This window comes from Protopterus annectens, chromosome 2.part1 (assembly GCF_019279795.1).
Source record: "Protopterus annectens isolate FY-2018-M chromosome 2.part1, PAN1.0, whole genome shotgun sequence".
Classification (NCBI taxonomy): domain Eukaryota; kingdom Metazoa; phylum Chordata; order Ceratodontiformes; family Protopteridae; genus Protopterus; species Protopterus annectens.
Window position 1 is genome coordinate 626861102 of NC_056729.1, and position 14958 is coordinate 626876059.

Sequence of the window (14958 nt, forward strand, 5' to 3'; positions counted from 1 at the left end):
ACAGCAATGTTGGGTATTATGACTTAGTTTCTTGATGTGAGTAAATAAGAATTTGTAAATACCCTTAGCTTATGATGCTAGTCTAAGTTCATGGGGTACACTTCTTTTCTTGATGATATTTTTCAGTGCCTTTGATAAATTTTAGATGTTGACTTTGATTTGTGGGTCTTTAATTTTGTTGTATATTAAGAAGATTTTTTTTCTTTTATTCTGTTGTTTTTATGCATGTGGACCACCAGGTTGGTTTACCATTGAACTCACAGACATATATGCATGTGTGTGTGTGTGTGTGTGTGTGTGTGTGTGTGTGTGTGTGTGTGGAATATATATATATATATATATATATATATATATATATATATATACCCCAACTATATATAACAACACAGTCGCACAACAGTTTTGCCACCTAGAAAGTTTGTCAATGAAATGAATATATATATATATATATATATATATATATATATATATAGATATATATAGATAGATAGATATAAGAAAGCACGGACTGCTGAACAATTACATTTTTAAGTGAATTACATCAATATTTAAAAACTATCCCTGATTTTGAGCCTTTCTTTGTTGCCCAAGAATTTATAAGCAAAGAGGTATGCTGCTGTCTTTCAGACAATGCCCATTAAGTGCTTTCCTGATTTACAAGCTGATACAACACTTCACACTCTGACACTTTCTCTTTTTATCTGTAACTAGTAGTACTGGAGCAGATAAAGCTCCATGCATTACAAAGAATTATTATTAAGTCTCCAATCTTAACTATGTATTATGTGCTCTTGACATGTTTACAAAGATTTTCCTCTCAAGCTTCACATTCAAGGTCAATTTCTTTCCATACCTTGGATACTTAATTGGCATGTACCTGTCCAGACACTTGAAGGAGCTTGACAGACCACAGAGGTTCCTCACAAAAGGAATACAGGGCGTATACATTAAGTCTTATGTGGACCATCTTGTAGCTCCATTCCTGTACTCGGACTCCTACAGAGTGCTGCATTGCGATCCATACCTAGCATACAAGGCATGCTCAGATCCCAGACTGATGGATTTGTTACACATCTGCATAACAAATAGGGTCTATATTATATGATCAAAGTTTCAAAACTTTGAATCTGATATGTTTGACACCATATAATTGAAGTTTTGAAACATTGAAAATGTAATAAAACACAAACCTACAAAAACAAACCATTTAAATGCTCTAAGCCCCTGCAACCCCCACTCCCCCACTACTTAAATATACCAACTCCGAGATCACACTACAGTGCAGAAAAAGGACATATTCCCTTTCCATGGTGTACAGAGATCTCTGTTAAAAGATTTGAAGTTTCAAGACTTTGATCATATGGTGTTCACCATATCAGATTCGAAGTTTTGAAACTTCGATCTCCTGATATAGACCCTAACAAATAGCATCAAACATACCTGCTCCAAAGATTTATACCTCATCAGTGACATTAACAGGAGATGTTGGATGGACAGGTATGTGTGTCTCAAAGATTGCCCCTTATCTAGAAAAAGCTTCCCATCTATTTTAAGCAAAGCTCGTCTTTAACCTTATTCAAATGTAACTTGGATCAATGGGTAGGAAATTGCAAATGTATCCTTAGTTTGGCACCTATGTCCCCAATGGACAGGGACAGGACAGCCTTTGACTATTTGATGTGTACAAGACTATATCATGACCATAAATTTCATTCAGGTATTGACACGTCAGCAATACTTTGGTAAACTTGAGTTAAGCTTAATTAGGCTTAAAGTATAGAGATAGCTAGCTAGCTAGCTAGCTAGATAGACAGATAGACATACACACACACACACACACACACACACACACACACACACACACACACACACACACACACAGTGAGAGACATATATTATAGAATGGAATGCATATTTTTCTTCACATTATTGTAAAATATGTTATTCCATTTGACTGAAATAAACACAATGGAGTTGTTTGCCAATTTATACATTCAGTTTAAATAAGAAACATTTGCAGAATTGTACAGTTTTTTAAGCAGATGTTATTTGTGTGTATATTTCATTTATATTTACACTAGAAAACAATTATTTTGGAATCAACAGTGCAATACAATCAGTGTAACTATGGTGAATCATCATGCACATAATTCAGAAACTTTTGGGCACGTGGCCTTATATTTCTTCTCCATGTCTTCTTTTTTATTAGTCCTGGCAGTCAAATATTTGTCTTTCATTGTTATGCATGTATCAGTCTTGTACATTATGAATATTTCTAAATATATAATGAATATCTTAATCCTGATATGCTTTCATATATATGCTGTCCACTGACCTTATTTTACTCACTTTCTATCCTCTTTTATATATCGGTCGTTTTCTATTTTCTTGACATTGTACAGATTGTGGTTTATTGTCTTGTTTATGTAATCTGTTGCCTTGTGAAATGTTCAAATTTTAAAACATATTTACTTTCATCACTCAATGTCTTTCATACTTGTTTGCATTCACTTTAAATATCATCTCTGAGTAGGATTCATGTAGAAATGCAGTGCAGTACAAATCGTCACCAATCCCTGACACAGATGTGTACTATTCTATGTTGAAACTAGTATAGCAGCATGATTCATAATAAATATCACTCCTTAATCAGTAATGCATGGTACAAACCGGATTGTGCTATGTAATTATGTATATCATATATGGAGAACTGGTTGGCTGCCTTGAGCTTACTTCTGATTATTAAATCCATGAATTTACATGTATATGGGACCAGTTGAGGATCTATATATGGCATACAGCTAACCACTGTGGCCCCAGAACTCAGGGGCTCCTCTCTAACATGTTCTAATGATATTAGTTGTGTTATAAAGTATAGTGGCAGAGATAAGGTGTGCTGCTGTTGTTCCTCTGTGTATGTCATCAGTTCTTGACTGCACTGGTGCCACGCTTTGCATTAAAGCAGGTTATAGTAGGTGCATGGCACATTGATGACTCAGTGGCATGTTAAACATATGTAAGTTGCATACTAAGGGTATAGGGTGGCCACCTTTTAAGTGGGCCAAAGCAGGACATGGGGGTGTTGCCAGTATGGCACTGGCCACACCCTCTACCATGACATTACTACAGGAGTGGGGAAAGAGATGCAGTTATAGGTACACAGTGTGAAGTTATTACAGCATACTGAAATCTCACAAACCATTTAAATTATACAACTTTAACAGTGAAAGTGAAATATTACTGCAAAAGCCCACACATTGCTCAGTTGTAACAGTAAGTAAACTTTGCAAAAAATCACAATATAATATGGAACAGACAATTATATTTACTTAAAAAAGCAAAAAAAAAAAAAAAAACACTTCTTAAATTCTACATATTACACTATTGACATTAATCATGACCTCAAATGTTAAGCTATCTGCCTTCCACAGGAAAATAGGTCAATGGGTTGTGGGCCATTAGTCGAACCACCATTTATGTAGATGGAGGACTTTCTGATATCTCTGCATGAGGGACCAGACTCACCATGTTCCCATGTTGGTTGTATTAAATATTGGAACTGAATTACTGTGTAACCCTCAAATATCAGTTGGAGGAGGTATCTCAGGTGTGTAGTGCACTGTCTCTATTAAGACATGAATGATTGGTTTGATAAATTTAGTACTGAACAAGGCACTGATATAGTGTGCTTCCCCAGCATTAGCATACATTATGATACAAGTGACAAGGGCACCTGCACAAGGTAAAGTTATACTACCCATTATAACCACTGTTTTCCTTGTGTATTCATTATACACGTGGTATGAAACACTGGTGTTGGGTTACAATTATATTTGTTTTTATACTTTGGAGTTTTCATAGGTTATGCTTTGCTCAGCTCAACCACCATGGAACTACCACTGGCTAATGCAGGAAAGAGGTCAGCTTTGCAATGATGGAAGTGAACTGGAATGGTCATAGAGTGCAATGTCATTGTTGGACATAGGCAGCAAACAGAACGAATTCCCAACTCATACCATGGACACAGTCTCTTTGCCTGTGGCATCACCCAAGAAACTTACATCACATGTAAAGGACAGGTTGGTGTGGATACATGCAGTCAGGGCAGTATGTTAACCATGAGAATGGGCATAAGTACATATAAGTGTATACTAGGGAATGTAGATGATAAGTGTATAGCCCTCTCCCAGAACTAGTTGTCTCAATGGGTGACAACTAGTATATGTGCACAGACACAGAATAGTAGCACCATCATCCTTTGCAGATACGATACGCATACTGCAGCATGTACAGAATAGCCTATAGGAGTGCATGTCCCATATATGTGACATTTTAGACGGGGTTGAACATGTACTGGTGCATGGTAGGTCCTCACCTACTGCCATGTGATAAGTCAGGTACTGCTCACGCAGCTGTTCCACCTCTGCTATATCGAGGGCAGTAATTATGGCTGTTGTAGGCCAAAGTCAAGTCAAACAGTGTGACAATTTTCTTAGCAGCACTAAGTGTGGAAGTGCATGCGGTCAGGAGAGGGCATTCTCAAGGTTGTGGTACTTTCACTACTGGAACATCTAGTAGTGGACATTGTTCACATCATGCAGTGCAGTTACATCTAATCATTACAATATTAATACTCATAACACTCATGAAGGTGTACCTCTCATGAGTGGGGTTTTCACAAGGTGCCCTCTCATCTTTCATGCATTGTTCATTAGATCAAGTCACAGTGCAGCACATAGTGCTGAGACTCCCCCATCTTACACATACACACAGCACTACAGCCCCAGAGGCTCGCACACAGACTGACATTAACACTAGTCCCTTATAATGTTTCAGAGTATTCCCCTCCAAGCCCCATATACATAGAGTACACTCATAAATTTTCAGTTTGCACAACACTCACACATTTCCCTGTGAAAGACAATGGAAACTTATGCAAATGATGACTGTTGCCTGCCCTTTGAACTTTGTTACTTGTGTGGTCTACACCTGAAGCATAATGTGGCCAGCCTATGCATGGATAAGCACAATATGATTGAAGGTTTGCTTTCTCTCCCTTTTATTGTAGAGTATAGATCAAAGCTATGTGCCATTTGCTGCCTCTTAACAATAGCATGGCATACTGCAATCATCTGCTGCTGGATTCTCTCCCCAACATATCTATCCCTCCCTCTGATACCTGGTGGGGTGGGAGTTATTCCTTTTGCATGCAGCCTCCCTGCTATAGTTGCTTTTTCAATACCATGTTGTGTAGCATTGCACACACTGAGAATATCTTGGCACAGGTACCACAGTAATACTGCAGGGTACCGCCAGATAAATATAGAGAGCAAAAACATACCTTCAGCAGCCCAGACAGATGCTCCACAAAAACCTACTTTCATGATGGAGCATAGCTGTATTCATTGTCTGTCACAATCTGTGGAGTTCTGATTATTGTCATCAACCAGGGAGTGTCCAGCATTGCCAGCATAAAATGCCAGTAGAGAAAGTCACGGTCCCCAAAACATTGATAAAGGTCACACATGTAACATATGTGGGAGTCAGTTAACTACCTAACTTGCAGATACATTGTTCCCTCTGCATAATAAACCAAAGTTCACATACTATGTAGGACCTTTATTTTAGTGTGGGTGCAATCCATGGCTCCTAGCACCTAAGGAAAATGTGTTATATCAAGGAAGTCCCACTTGGTGTTTGCTCTCTCTTCTGTGGTATGTGCGAATGATATATGTCCACCCACATGCTGCAGCATGACATCAAGAGACTGATGAAGTCTTCTCAAGACAGGTGCCTGGGATACCACCACCGTATCTCTGTTGGCCACTAAAATGTCCCTGTACCTGGTATACATGCTGCCAAACTTATCTTACCATTCAGTGGGATAATATTCAGTAGATATGTATTCCACAACTCCCATAAGCCTGCTGATAAGGCCAACCCATGTTCATCAGCTCCTGTACAGTATCCTTATTCACACTGCATTGGCATTAACATTTGTGTTGTGAAGGGCAGGAAATAACAAGTGTGATCAGATGACATGGTGCCTCGGAGGGCAACTACTTGCACAACTGTGGTTATTAGCAGCAATAACAGCCTGTTGCATATACATATTCACTAAACCTATAGCAACTTCTAATGAACTTCTGCAATTACCCAACATGTTCAGTGAGTTTTCATTATGGTGATTGACATTGGTGATAGTGAATCACATTGTGGTCTTAATATATTTTTGTATCACTCTGGCATCTTTCTATGTCTCATTTACATACATGGAGCCCCTTATTTTAATACTGCTTCTTATTACTGTCTCATTACACTGCCATTAGCATATTCTTCAAACAGCTATGCTGCTCAGTTTCCATCACTTGTGGTCAGTGCATCTCTGAATTGCACATACTTTGCGTACAATGAGCAGAAATGCACAGTCGCTTACTTCAATATGGCAAATGTTTCTGAATCCTTACCGTAATCTCCCTCTATATACACAGATATCTATATCTATATGTGTATATTTATATATATATATATATATATATATATATATATATATATATATGTAAAAATATGTGTATTTTAAATGTAAGTGGTTGTTGAGCTGTACTGCAAAATAAGGTGTACATAAATATGTTTATTATTAATCTTAAATAATGTAGGGTTTTACCTATAATGTACATTTATCTACTTCTGTATAAGAATTTGGAGCATTTCTCCCCGGGCCTCCACTGTAAATGGACACACGTCCATTTGGACTATCCCGGTTAACAAATGTAAAATAAATAAAAATAAATAAATAAATAAATATAGATATATATATATATAGATATATATATATATATATATGTCTGTATCTCTTTCTCTCTCTCTCTCTCTCTCTCTATATATATATATATATATATATATATATCTGTATGTAGACCTGGTGGTGGAATGAGGAAGTACAGGAGAGTATACAGAGAAAGAGACTGACATAGAAGAAGTGGGATTGTCAGACAGATGAAGAAAGTAGACAGGAGTATGAAGAGATGAGGCATATGGTGAAGACAGATGTTATGAAGGCCAAGGATAAGGTGCATGGTGAGTTGTGTGAAAGGTTGGACACTAAAGAGGGAGAAAATGACCTGTACCAATTGGCTAGATAGAGGGTCTGAGCTGGGAGAGATGTGCAGCAGGTTAGGGTGATAAAGGATAATGAGGGAAACATGCTAACAAGCGAGGAGAGTATGTTGAACATATGGAAAAAGTACTTTGAGGGGCCGATGAATGACAAGAATGAGAGAGAGAGAGAGAGAGAGAGAGAGAGAGAGAGAAGGATGGATGATATAGGAATAGTGAACCAGGAAGTGCAGCAGATTAGCAAGGAGGAAGTTAGGATAGCTATGAATGGAAAGGCTGTTGGTCTAGATGACATACCTGTGGAAGCTTGGAGTTGTTTAGGAGAAATGGCAGTGGAATTTTTAACCAGATTGTTTAATGAAATCTTGGAATGTGAGAAGATGCCTGAAGAGTGGAGAAAAAGTGTTTTGGTACCAGTTTTCAAGAATAAGAGTGATTTGCAGAGTTGTAGTAACTACAGAAGGACAAAAAAGATCAGTCACAGCATGAAGTTATGGGAAACAGTAGTGGAAGCTAGGTTAAGAAGGGAGGTGATGATTAGTTAGCAGCAGTATGGTTTCCTGCCAGGAAAGAGCAATACAGATGCAATGTTTGTTCTGAGGGTGTTGATGGAGAAGTATAGAGAAGGTCAGAAGGAGTTGCATTGTGTCTTTGTGGACTAAGACAAAGCATATGACAGGGTGCCTAGAGAAGAGTTGTGGTGTTGTATGAGGAAGTCAGGAGTGGCAGAGAAGTATGTAAGAGTGGTACAAGATATGTATGAGGGTAGTGTGACAATGGTGAGGTCTGTGATAGGAGTGACAGATGCGTTCAAGGTGAAGGTGGGATTACATCAAGGATCAGCTCTGAGCCCTTTCTTATTTGCAATGCTGATGGACAAGTTGACAAATTAGATCAGACAGGAATCATCGTGGACTATGATGTTTGCGGATGACATTGTGATTTGTAGTAAGAGTAGGAAACAGGTTGAGGAGACCCTGGAGAGGTGGAGATATGCTCTAGAGAGGAGAGGAATGAAGGTCAACAGGACTAAGACAGAATATATGTGTGTGAATGAGAGAGAGGACAGAAGAATGGTGAGGATGCAGGGAGTAGATTTGGCAAAGGTGGATGAGTTTAAATACTTGGGATCAACAGTTGAGAGCAATGGTGAGTGTGTAAGAGAGGTGAAAAAGATAGTACAGGCAGGGTGGAGTGGGTTGAGAAGAGTGTCAGGAGTGATTTGGGACAAACGGCTACCAGTAAGTATGAAAAGGAAGGTCTACAAGTGGGTAGTCAGACCAGCTTTGTTATGTGGGTTGGATATGGTGGCATTGATGAAAAGACAGGAATTAGAGATGGAGGTGGCAGAGTTAAAGATCTTAAGATTTGCACTGGGTGTGATGAGGATGGATAGAATTAGGAATCAGTATATAAGAGGGTCAGCTCAGGTTGGAGGGTTTGGAGACAAAGTCAGAGAGGTGAGACTGTGTTGGTTTAGACATGTGCTGAGAAAGGATGCTGGGTATATTTGGAGAAGGATGCTAAGGATGGAGCTGCCAGGTAAGAGGAAGAGGAAGGCCTAAGATACAGTTTATGGATATGGTGAGAAAGAACATGCAGGTGGTTGATGTGACAGAGCAAGGGGACAGGAGGAAATGGAAATAGATGTTCTGCTGTTGCGACCCCTAACGGGAACAGCCAAAAGAAGAATATATATATACATACACACAGACACACACATGCATACATGGACATATGTGTATGTGTGTGTGTGTGTGTGTGTGTGTGTGTGTGTGTGTGTGTGTGTGTGTGTGAATTTTATGTAAGTAATACTACCCAGACAGAGTAGGTGGTACTGACAAATACAAATTGACCTCTAGTTCTTCCAAGATGTAACACAGATGGCAAGTTCGCTGCCTTCAGATACTCCAATATTGGCCAAAATCACCTGATCTACAGAATATTATGCATAATAAATGGCATAACTATTAATTTATTCTCTATTTGTTAATATTTATATTATAAATGTCATATTCTGCTATAAAATAGCTTCATTCAATGGCATATTTTAACAGCAAAGAACAGAAAGTAGGCAGCACAAGATGGCTGCAGAGCCAAGCATCTAAGTCAGGTTAAGTAATGAAATAGTTAAATTTACAGGTGACTTTGATGCTAATACTGTAACAATAAAATGCATTGGGATACATGATAGATGAATGGATAGCTAGGCTGTTTGATATTTGCCCCTCTTTTTTCTCAGTCTTAACTTTATTTAGTGGCTGTAGAAGTGATAAAAACAAACGCCCTATGCCACAATCTTTGTAGGGCTCTTCCTGCCTTAGTCCCCACCCCATTCATGAATTGCAGCCAATTGCTGCATGATTTAAAACACCCAGACCTAACAATGAACAGCCCTGACTGCAGGTCTGGGGTGGTGATGTAACAGAATTGTTTGGAAAAAAACAGAAGCATTTGCCACCCACTGCTTTACACAGTGGGCAACAGGATGAGGCAGCTCAAGCTGTGACTGTCCCACTGATAATGGGAGTGTCGATTAATTACTCAGTTACTTTGTTTGTAGGTATTGTGTAGCAATGTTAACCTAGGTAGTACCTGTAGAATTTTGTCAAAGAATAAAGTGGGAGACAATTTTCCATGGATAAGAGACTAGTGTTTTTATATAACAGAGGGTGGGATGGAGATTCACCTGTACAGTGGAAGTTTCATATTATGGGATGGTGATGGTATTCCTTGACATTGTACATCTCACTGTACAGAACAGTAGCTCCTATAACATCTTTACTGTACGTTTCAGTTCATTGGGGGCTTGTCAAAAGCAAAGTGAAGGATACCAGACACAGCTCAGTAAACTACTACAAGTTTTAAAGTACCATAAATTAAATGCCCACATATATCACAGTATGCCTGATTTATCATGTTTTATTTAAGTATTTCCTTTTAACTGCACTTCCCCTTCTCATACCTGAAAATATTAATTTCATTACATGATTCACTGACATCATAAAAATAGCAAGCGATAATGGTTGCATTTTGTAAAACTAGGAAAAAAAGATGCAACCCACATTATAAATTACCTTGTGAATGGAAACACCATATTTGTGTATCTGTAGCAGTATCAAAACAGCAGCCTTTATTCACACATGTGAAGTAAGTTTCTCCCAAACCACAACTTCTTCTCTTTGCAACAGGTATTCGACAATACAGCTCTGCAACACAGAGGTATTTACAGAATGAAGTTCTATGATTCATAATTCAATTTTAAGTGCATTTGTTTGATTTTTGTACATTTTAGATTAGTTTTCAGAATTATTGCATATCCTGAACTAAATTTCTTGACTCAATTTTCTGATAATAATTGTATCTTATTATCTTATTATGGATATTACTTGGACCATATTCAGAAATGCATTCCATACTATGCACATTACTGTGCACTAAAAACAATGAAAAGAGCTAAATGTGATTAAGACAATTTTACACTAAAGCATGTTATGGTACTTTTCTCCAGTGACACACATATCACTCAATTCATGTGCGCATTTGAAAGCACTCTAGAAATATTATAATTACAGAGTTACAGAGGTTCACCAAATGTGTAAATGGTTGCAAGATAAAATGCATTATTTTACACTTCATGAGGCAAAATTGTGAGAAAGTGGAGAATAGGTATATCTGCAAGACTACAGAGACATATGTGAGTACATAGAATTGAAAAAAAAATGTAAGCACCAAGAAAACCAGGCTAGGACACTTTATTAACATAATAAAACATAACACAGACATGACCTTTCACAATAAATAGCAGCACTTCTTCAAGTGGTGTAATGTTGGTGACAAGCAGTTTAATTTTACTTCACAAAGTGAAACAATAAAGCCTCGGAGGGAATTAATGCAGCAAAACACTTTTATTGAAGTATAAAAAACACCATTAACGTAGTTAAAAATCCGTTTTTGTTTCAACACCTTCATCAGATGTGGGCTGAAGCATAACTCATCATGTTAAATACTCAAAAATAAATGTCATCATAAATTAATTATCCAACGAAGTTCCATTAAAATTCAGTCAAATGTTTTCCAGCAGTCCAAACAGCCTTTTCATCCTTATGAAGGGAATATCCTCTGCTCCCAGAGGTTGTGTCAGGTTTCGATTCTGTGTTACAAAAGGACTGATGGAAAACATTTGATTGAATTTTAATAGATCTTCATTGGATAATTAATTTATGATGTCATTTATTTTTGCGTATTTAACATGATGAGTTATGCTTCAGCCCACATTTGATGAAGTTGTTGAAACAAAAACAGATTTTTAACTACGTTAATGGTGTTTTTTATACTTCAATAAAAGTGTTTTGCTGCATTAATTCCCTCCAAGGTTTTATTATTTCACTTTGCGAGGTAGTTCTCTGCTTCCTTGGATTTAATCACCTCATTTTTGCGATACTTTGGTTTATTAATTTTACTTCACATAACTATTGTTCTTCACTTGACCCACGTTTGTCTGCAGTTGAATCCCCTATTTTCTTGTTCAGTACTAAATGTTCCTTTGCATGTCACTGTTGCTGTTGTCCTATGATGCACTGGAGTGATGGGATGGAAGAGGGATGGTAGAAGCAGTTGTATGAGATGGCCTGATACTGTAACATGCAGCAGCAGCAGCATCTTGAATGCGTGAATGTTTATGAATAATTATGCTATGGTACTCACTTGTACGTCAGCAATAAAACAGCATGCAGAGACAGCTTTGATTCTATAATATTTGCATGCCTCAGAAAAGATCACTGGGAAGCAAATTTAGCTAAATAGATTTCACTGTCTGGTAAAACCTTTTCCGTGATACATAGTAATTAAAAAGACAAACTGTAATACTAGTTACAGTACAAAAAAATTAACACAAGTAATAAATGACAGAATTAAAAAAATAAGCAATTTCATACAAAATGCTATTCCTTAACACTTAATTGGGGAAATGGCCGTAAGACATCATACAGAGACTGTGTAAATGTATAAATGGTGTCATCCTAATGTACTTAAAAATCATGTGTAAGCAATATTCATCATCCTAGTCTTAATAGTTTGACAAACGTTCTTTTGTGATACCTGGGAATAAAAACCAAGAAAATGTTTCATCCTATTGCACATGCACACAACTATCTGTTCATGTGCTGTGTGATGGGGAAGTAACATAGAACAACAGAGTCTTTAATGTTTGACAGTCATTATTCAGTGACAAGAGGGAATGAATTAATAAAGCAGCATGAAGAGGCTCTATTGACAGTACCACTGATGCACTATTAAAAAGGAAAGATGATTGAAAATTGAATTCAGCAACATAGTCTTCATCATTTGTCAAGTGCTATTCTATGATATTTAATACTGAAAAGTAATTTGTAGATGCAAGAAGAATATTTCACTTTATTTGCATATTTGCAGGCACTACTTGGTGCACCATGTAGTAAGAAGACAATAAACACTAACAACATTTTAATAAACCTTATTTTGTAATACTTGATTTTGAGTTGAGGTTATAGGAGCTGTTTTATTAATAGCAACACGCTAATTCAAAATTATATATATATATATATATATATATATATATATATATATATATATATATATATATATATATATATATACATATATATCAAGATAGTGTTCAGTATTTGACAAAAGCTATTGTGTTATTCACAAAAGTGAGGATTACTTGGGTAAAGGAAGTAAAGTGTTTCAATTATTTTATGTTATTTCTATGAGAGACTTCAGCTGGCACACTGTATAATACAGAGCCGCATGCAACAGTGGGTTGAATTTGTAAAGGTACACATCATGGTAATCCTTTCAATTCATTATAAACCCTAACATGGTGTTGCATGGTACTCTAGTATGATATAATGCACACCATGAAGGCCTGGCTCTGTGGTCATGCCAAATGCTAATGAGGCAGTCCGGGGGAGAGGGTGTGTGTGTGTGTGAATGATGCACTGCATTTTGTGAGGTTTTTTTTTTTTTTTAAGCAAGTCATTTAACTACAGATGGATGATCACAATCATTTATACAGTGAGAGTTATGCAAGGTGAACTGGTACTTTCCTGTAGAAAAAAAAAAGCCAGACGTCATTTTCAGAATACACCTCTTCATTGTGTTATCCTGTTGTAGCAATTTCTGTTTCATAATGTGTACAGAGAAAAGCACAGGGATCAGACTAAGCAGGAATGAACCACAGCCATATGGGATGGTGCAAACTGGGCACTAATCTCATCACCCTCTGTCTAACTGCTCAATGTCTGCCTCTAATAGACTCAACTTCCACTGCAGCATCAGCCTCCAGTTTGCAGAAATAGCAGCAGAGGCACCTCAGAAAGGAGAAAATGAAATGTGAAACCAACAAGTGTACATACTTGAAAACTATGTAGTGCATGAACTGTAATACTGTATCATTTTTAATCAAAATTGGCAGATGATCCTTGGCGAAATAAAAGCAGTATGCAGGAAAAATACCAGTGGTATATCCTGCATATCTAATGAATAGAGGAAGCTTATTTCAGCTAGTTGTAAGGGACAGATTGGGAGCTTTGTCACCCATATTACTGTTGATGAGAAGATTTAAGTTTTAAGTTTTCTATGTCTGTTTTGTAACTTTGAAGCTAATAGAGTTACACATTAATACTTATGCACACACACACACACACACACACACACACACACACACACACACACACACACACACATATATATATATATATGTGTGTGTGTGTGTATATAAATATGTTTTTGTAAACATAAAACATGGTTATAAAATAAGCTTTGCTTACTTGTCTTCCAGCTAATGCTGACAAATGATAAACAATGAATGGTATAAGAAGTAAGATTAACAGAGAATGCATCAGTCCTGTTATAAACAATAGTGAGTGCACAGACTCTATGCCTTTTAATTTACTCATAACTGCACCATAGTAAATTAATATTTGGAAACTGAATGGCTTACAAAAGAGTAGATCTGAACCAGGTGGTAAGTATACAGTTTTCAGATGATATATTTTACAACAGAAAACATATACTAGTTGAAAACATTCCTCTGTCAATAGTGGTACGCAGGCATTTCCAGTATGACTAGTTGTACATAGCCAGAGGTATTCAGGACAGATGTAGAATGACCACTTGAGCTTCCAGGAGTTTGCAGTACATGCTGACAAAGTAGATCATTTTTCTCTTCTTTCCATTCATAATGAGCTCATTAATAATGGTTATCCATTCTGCAGGTGAATTATTGTTGTACATCAAGAGCTGTACATGTCCAAGGATAGAACCTTGGGGAACAACAGCTGAAGATGTACATGGATCAGAAAGTGCACTACACAAGACAGATAACTTAAGAACTGTGTCAACAATAATGTACCAAAACCTTTCTCATTTAAATGGTTTATCATAACTGTCGGGTTAACAAGATTAAATATTTTAGCCAACTCCTGAAACATAAATGAAGAATAAATAACTTTAAATTTGTTTAGTTATTGTCAACTAGTCTTTTAACTTCTATGTGAATACCATATCTAGCTCAGACTAGTTTATGCTGTTCACAGAGAAACTCAGATAAATGTTTAAACACAGTTTTTGAGTACTTTACCTAGGGGACTGGGGAATGCTGACAGGTCAGCTATCTTCAGTTTTATGTAGTTCTTATTTTTAAGTAGTGGAATTGCTTTGACATTTTTCCTCATAATGAGAAATATCCCCTAAGCAATACTCCTGTTAACCAGCATGGTGACAGATAGAAAAATGAAATGTTAGCTGTTACTTGCCTAAGGAAAGCTGTGGGGAGTGTTAAATAGTAGTGGAAAGTCA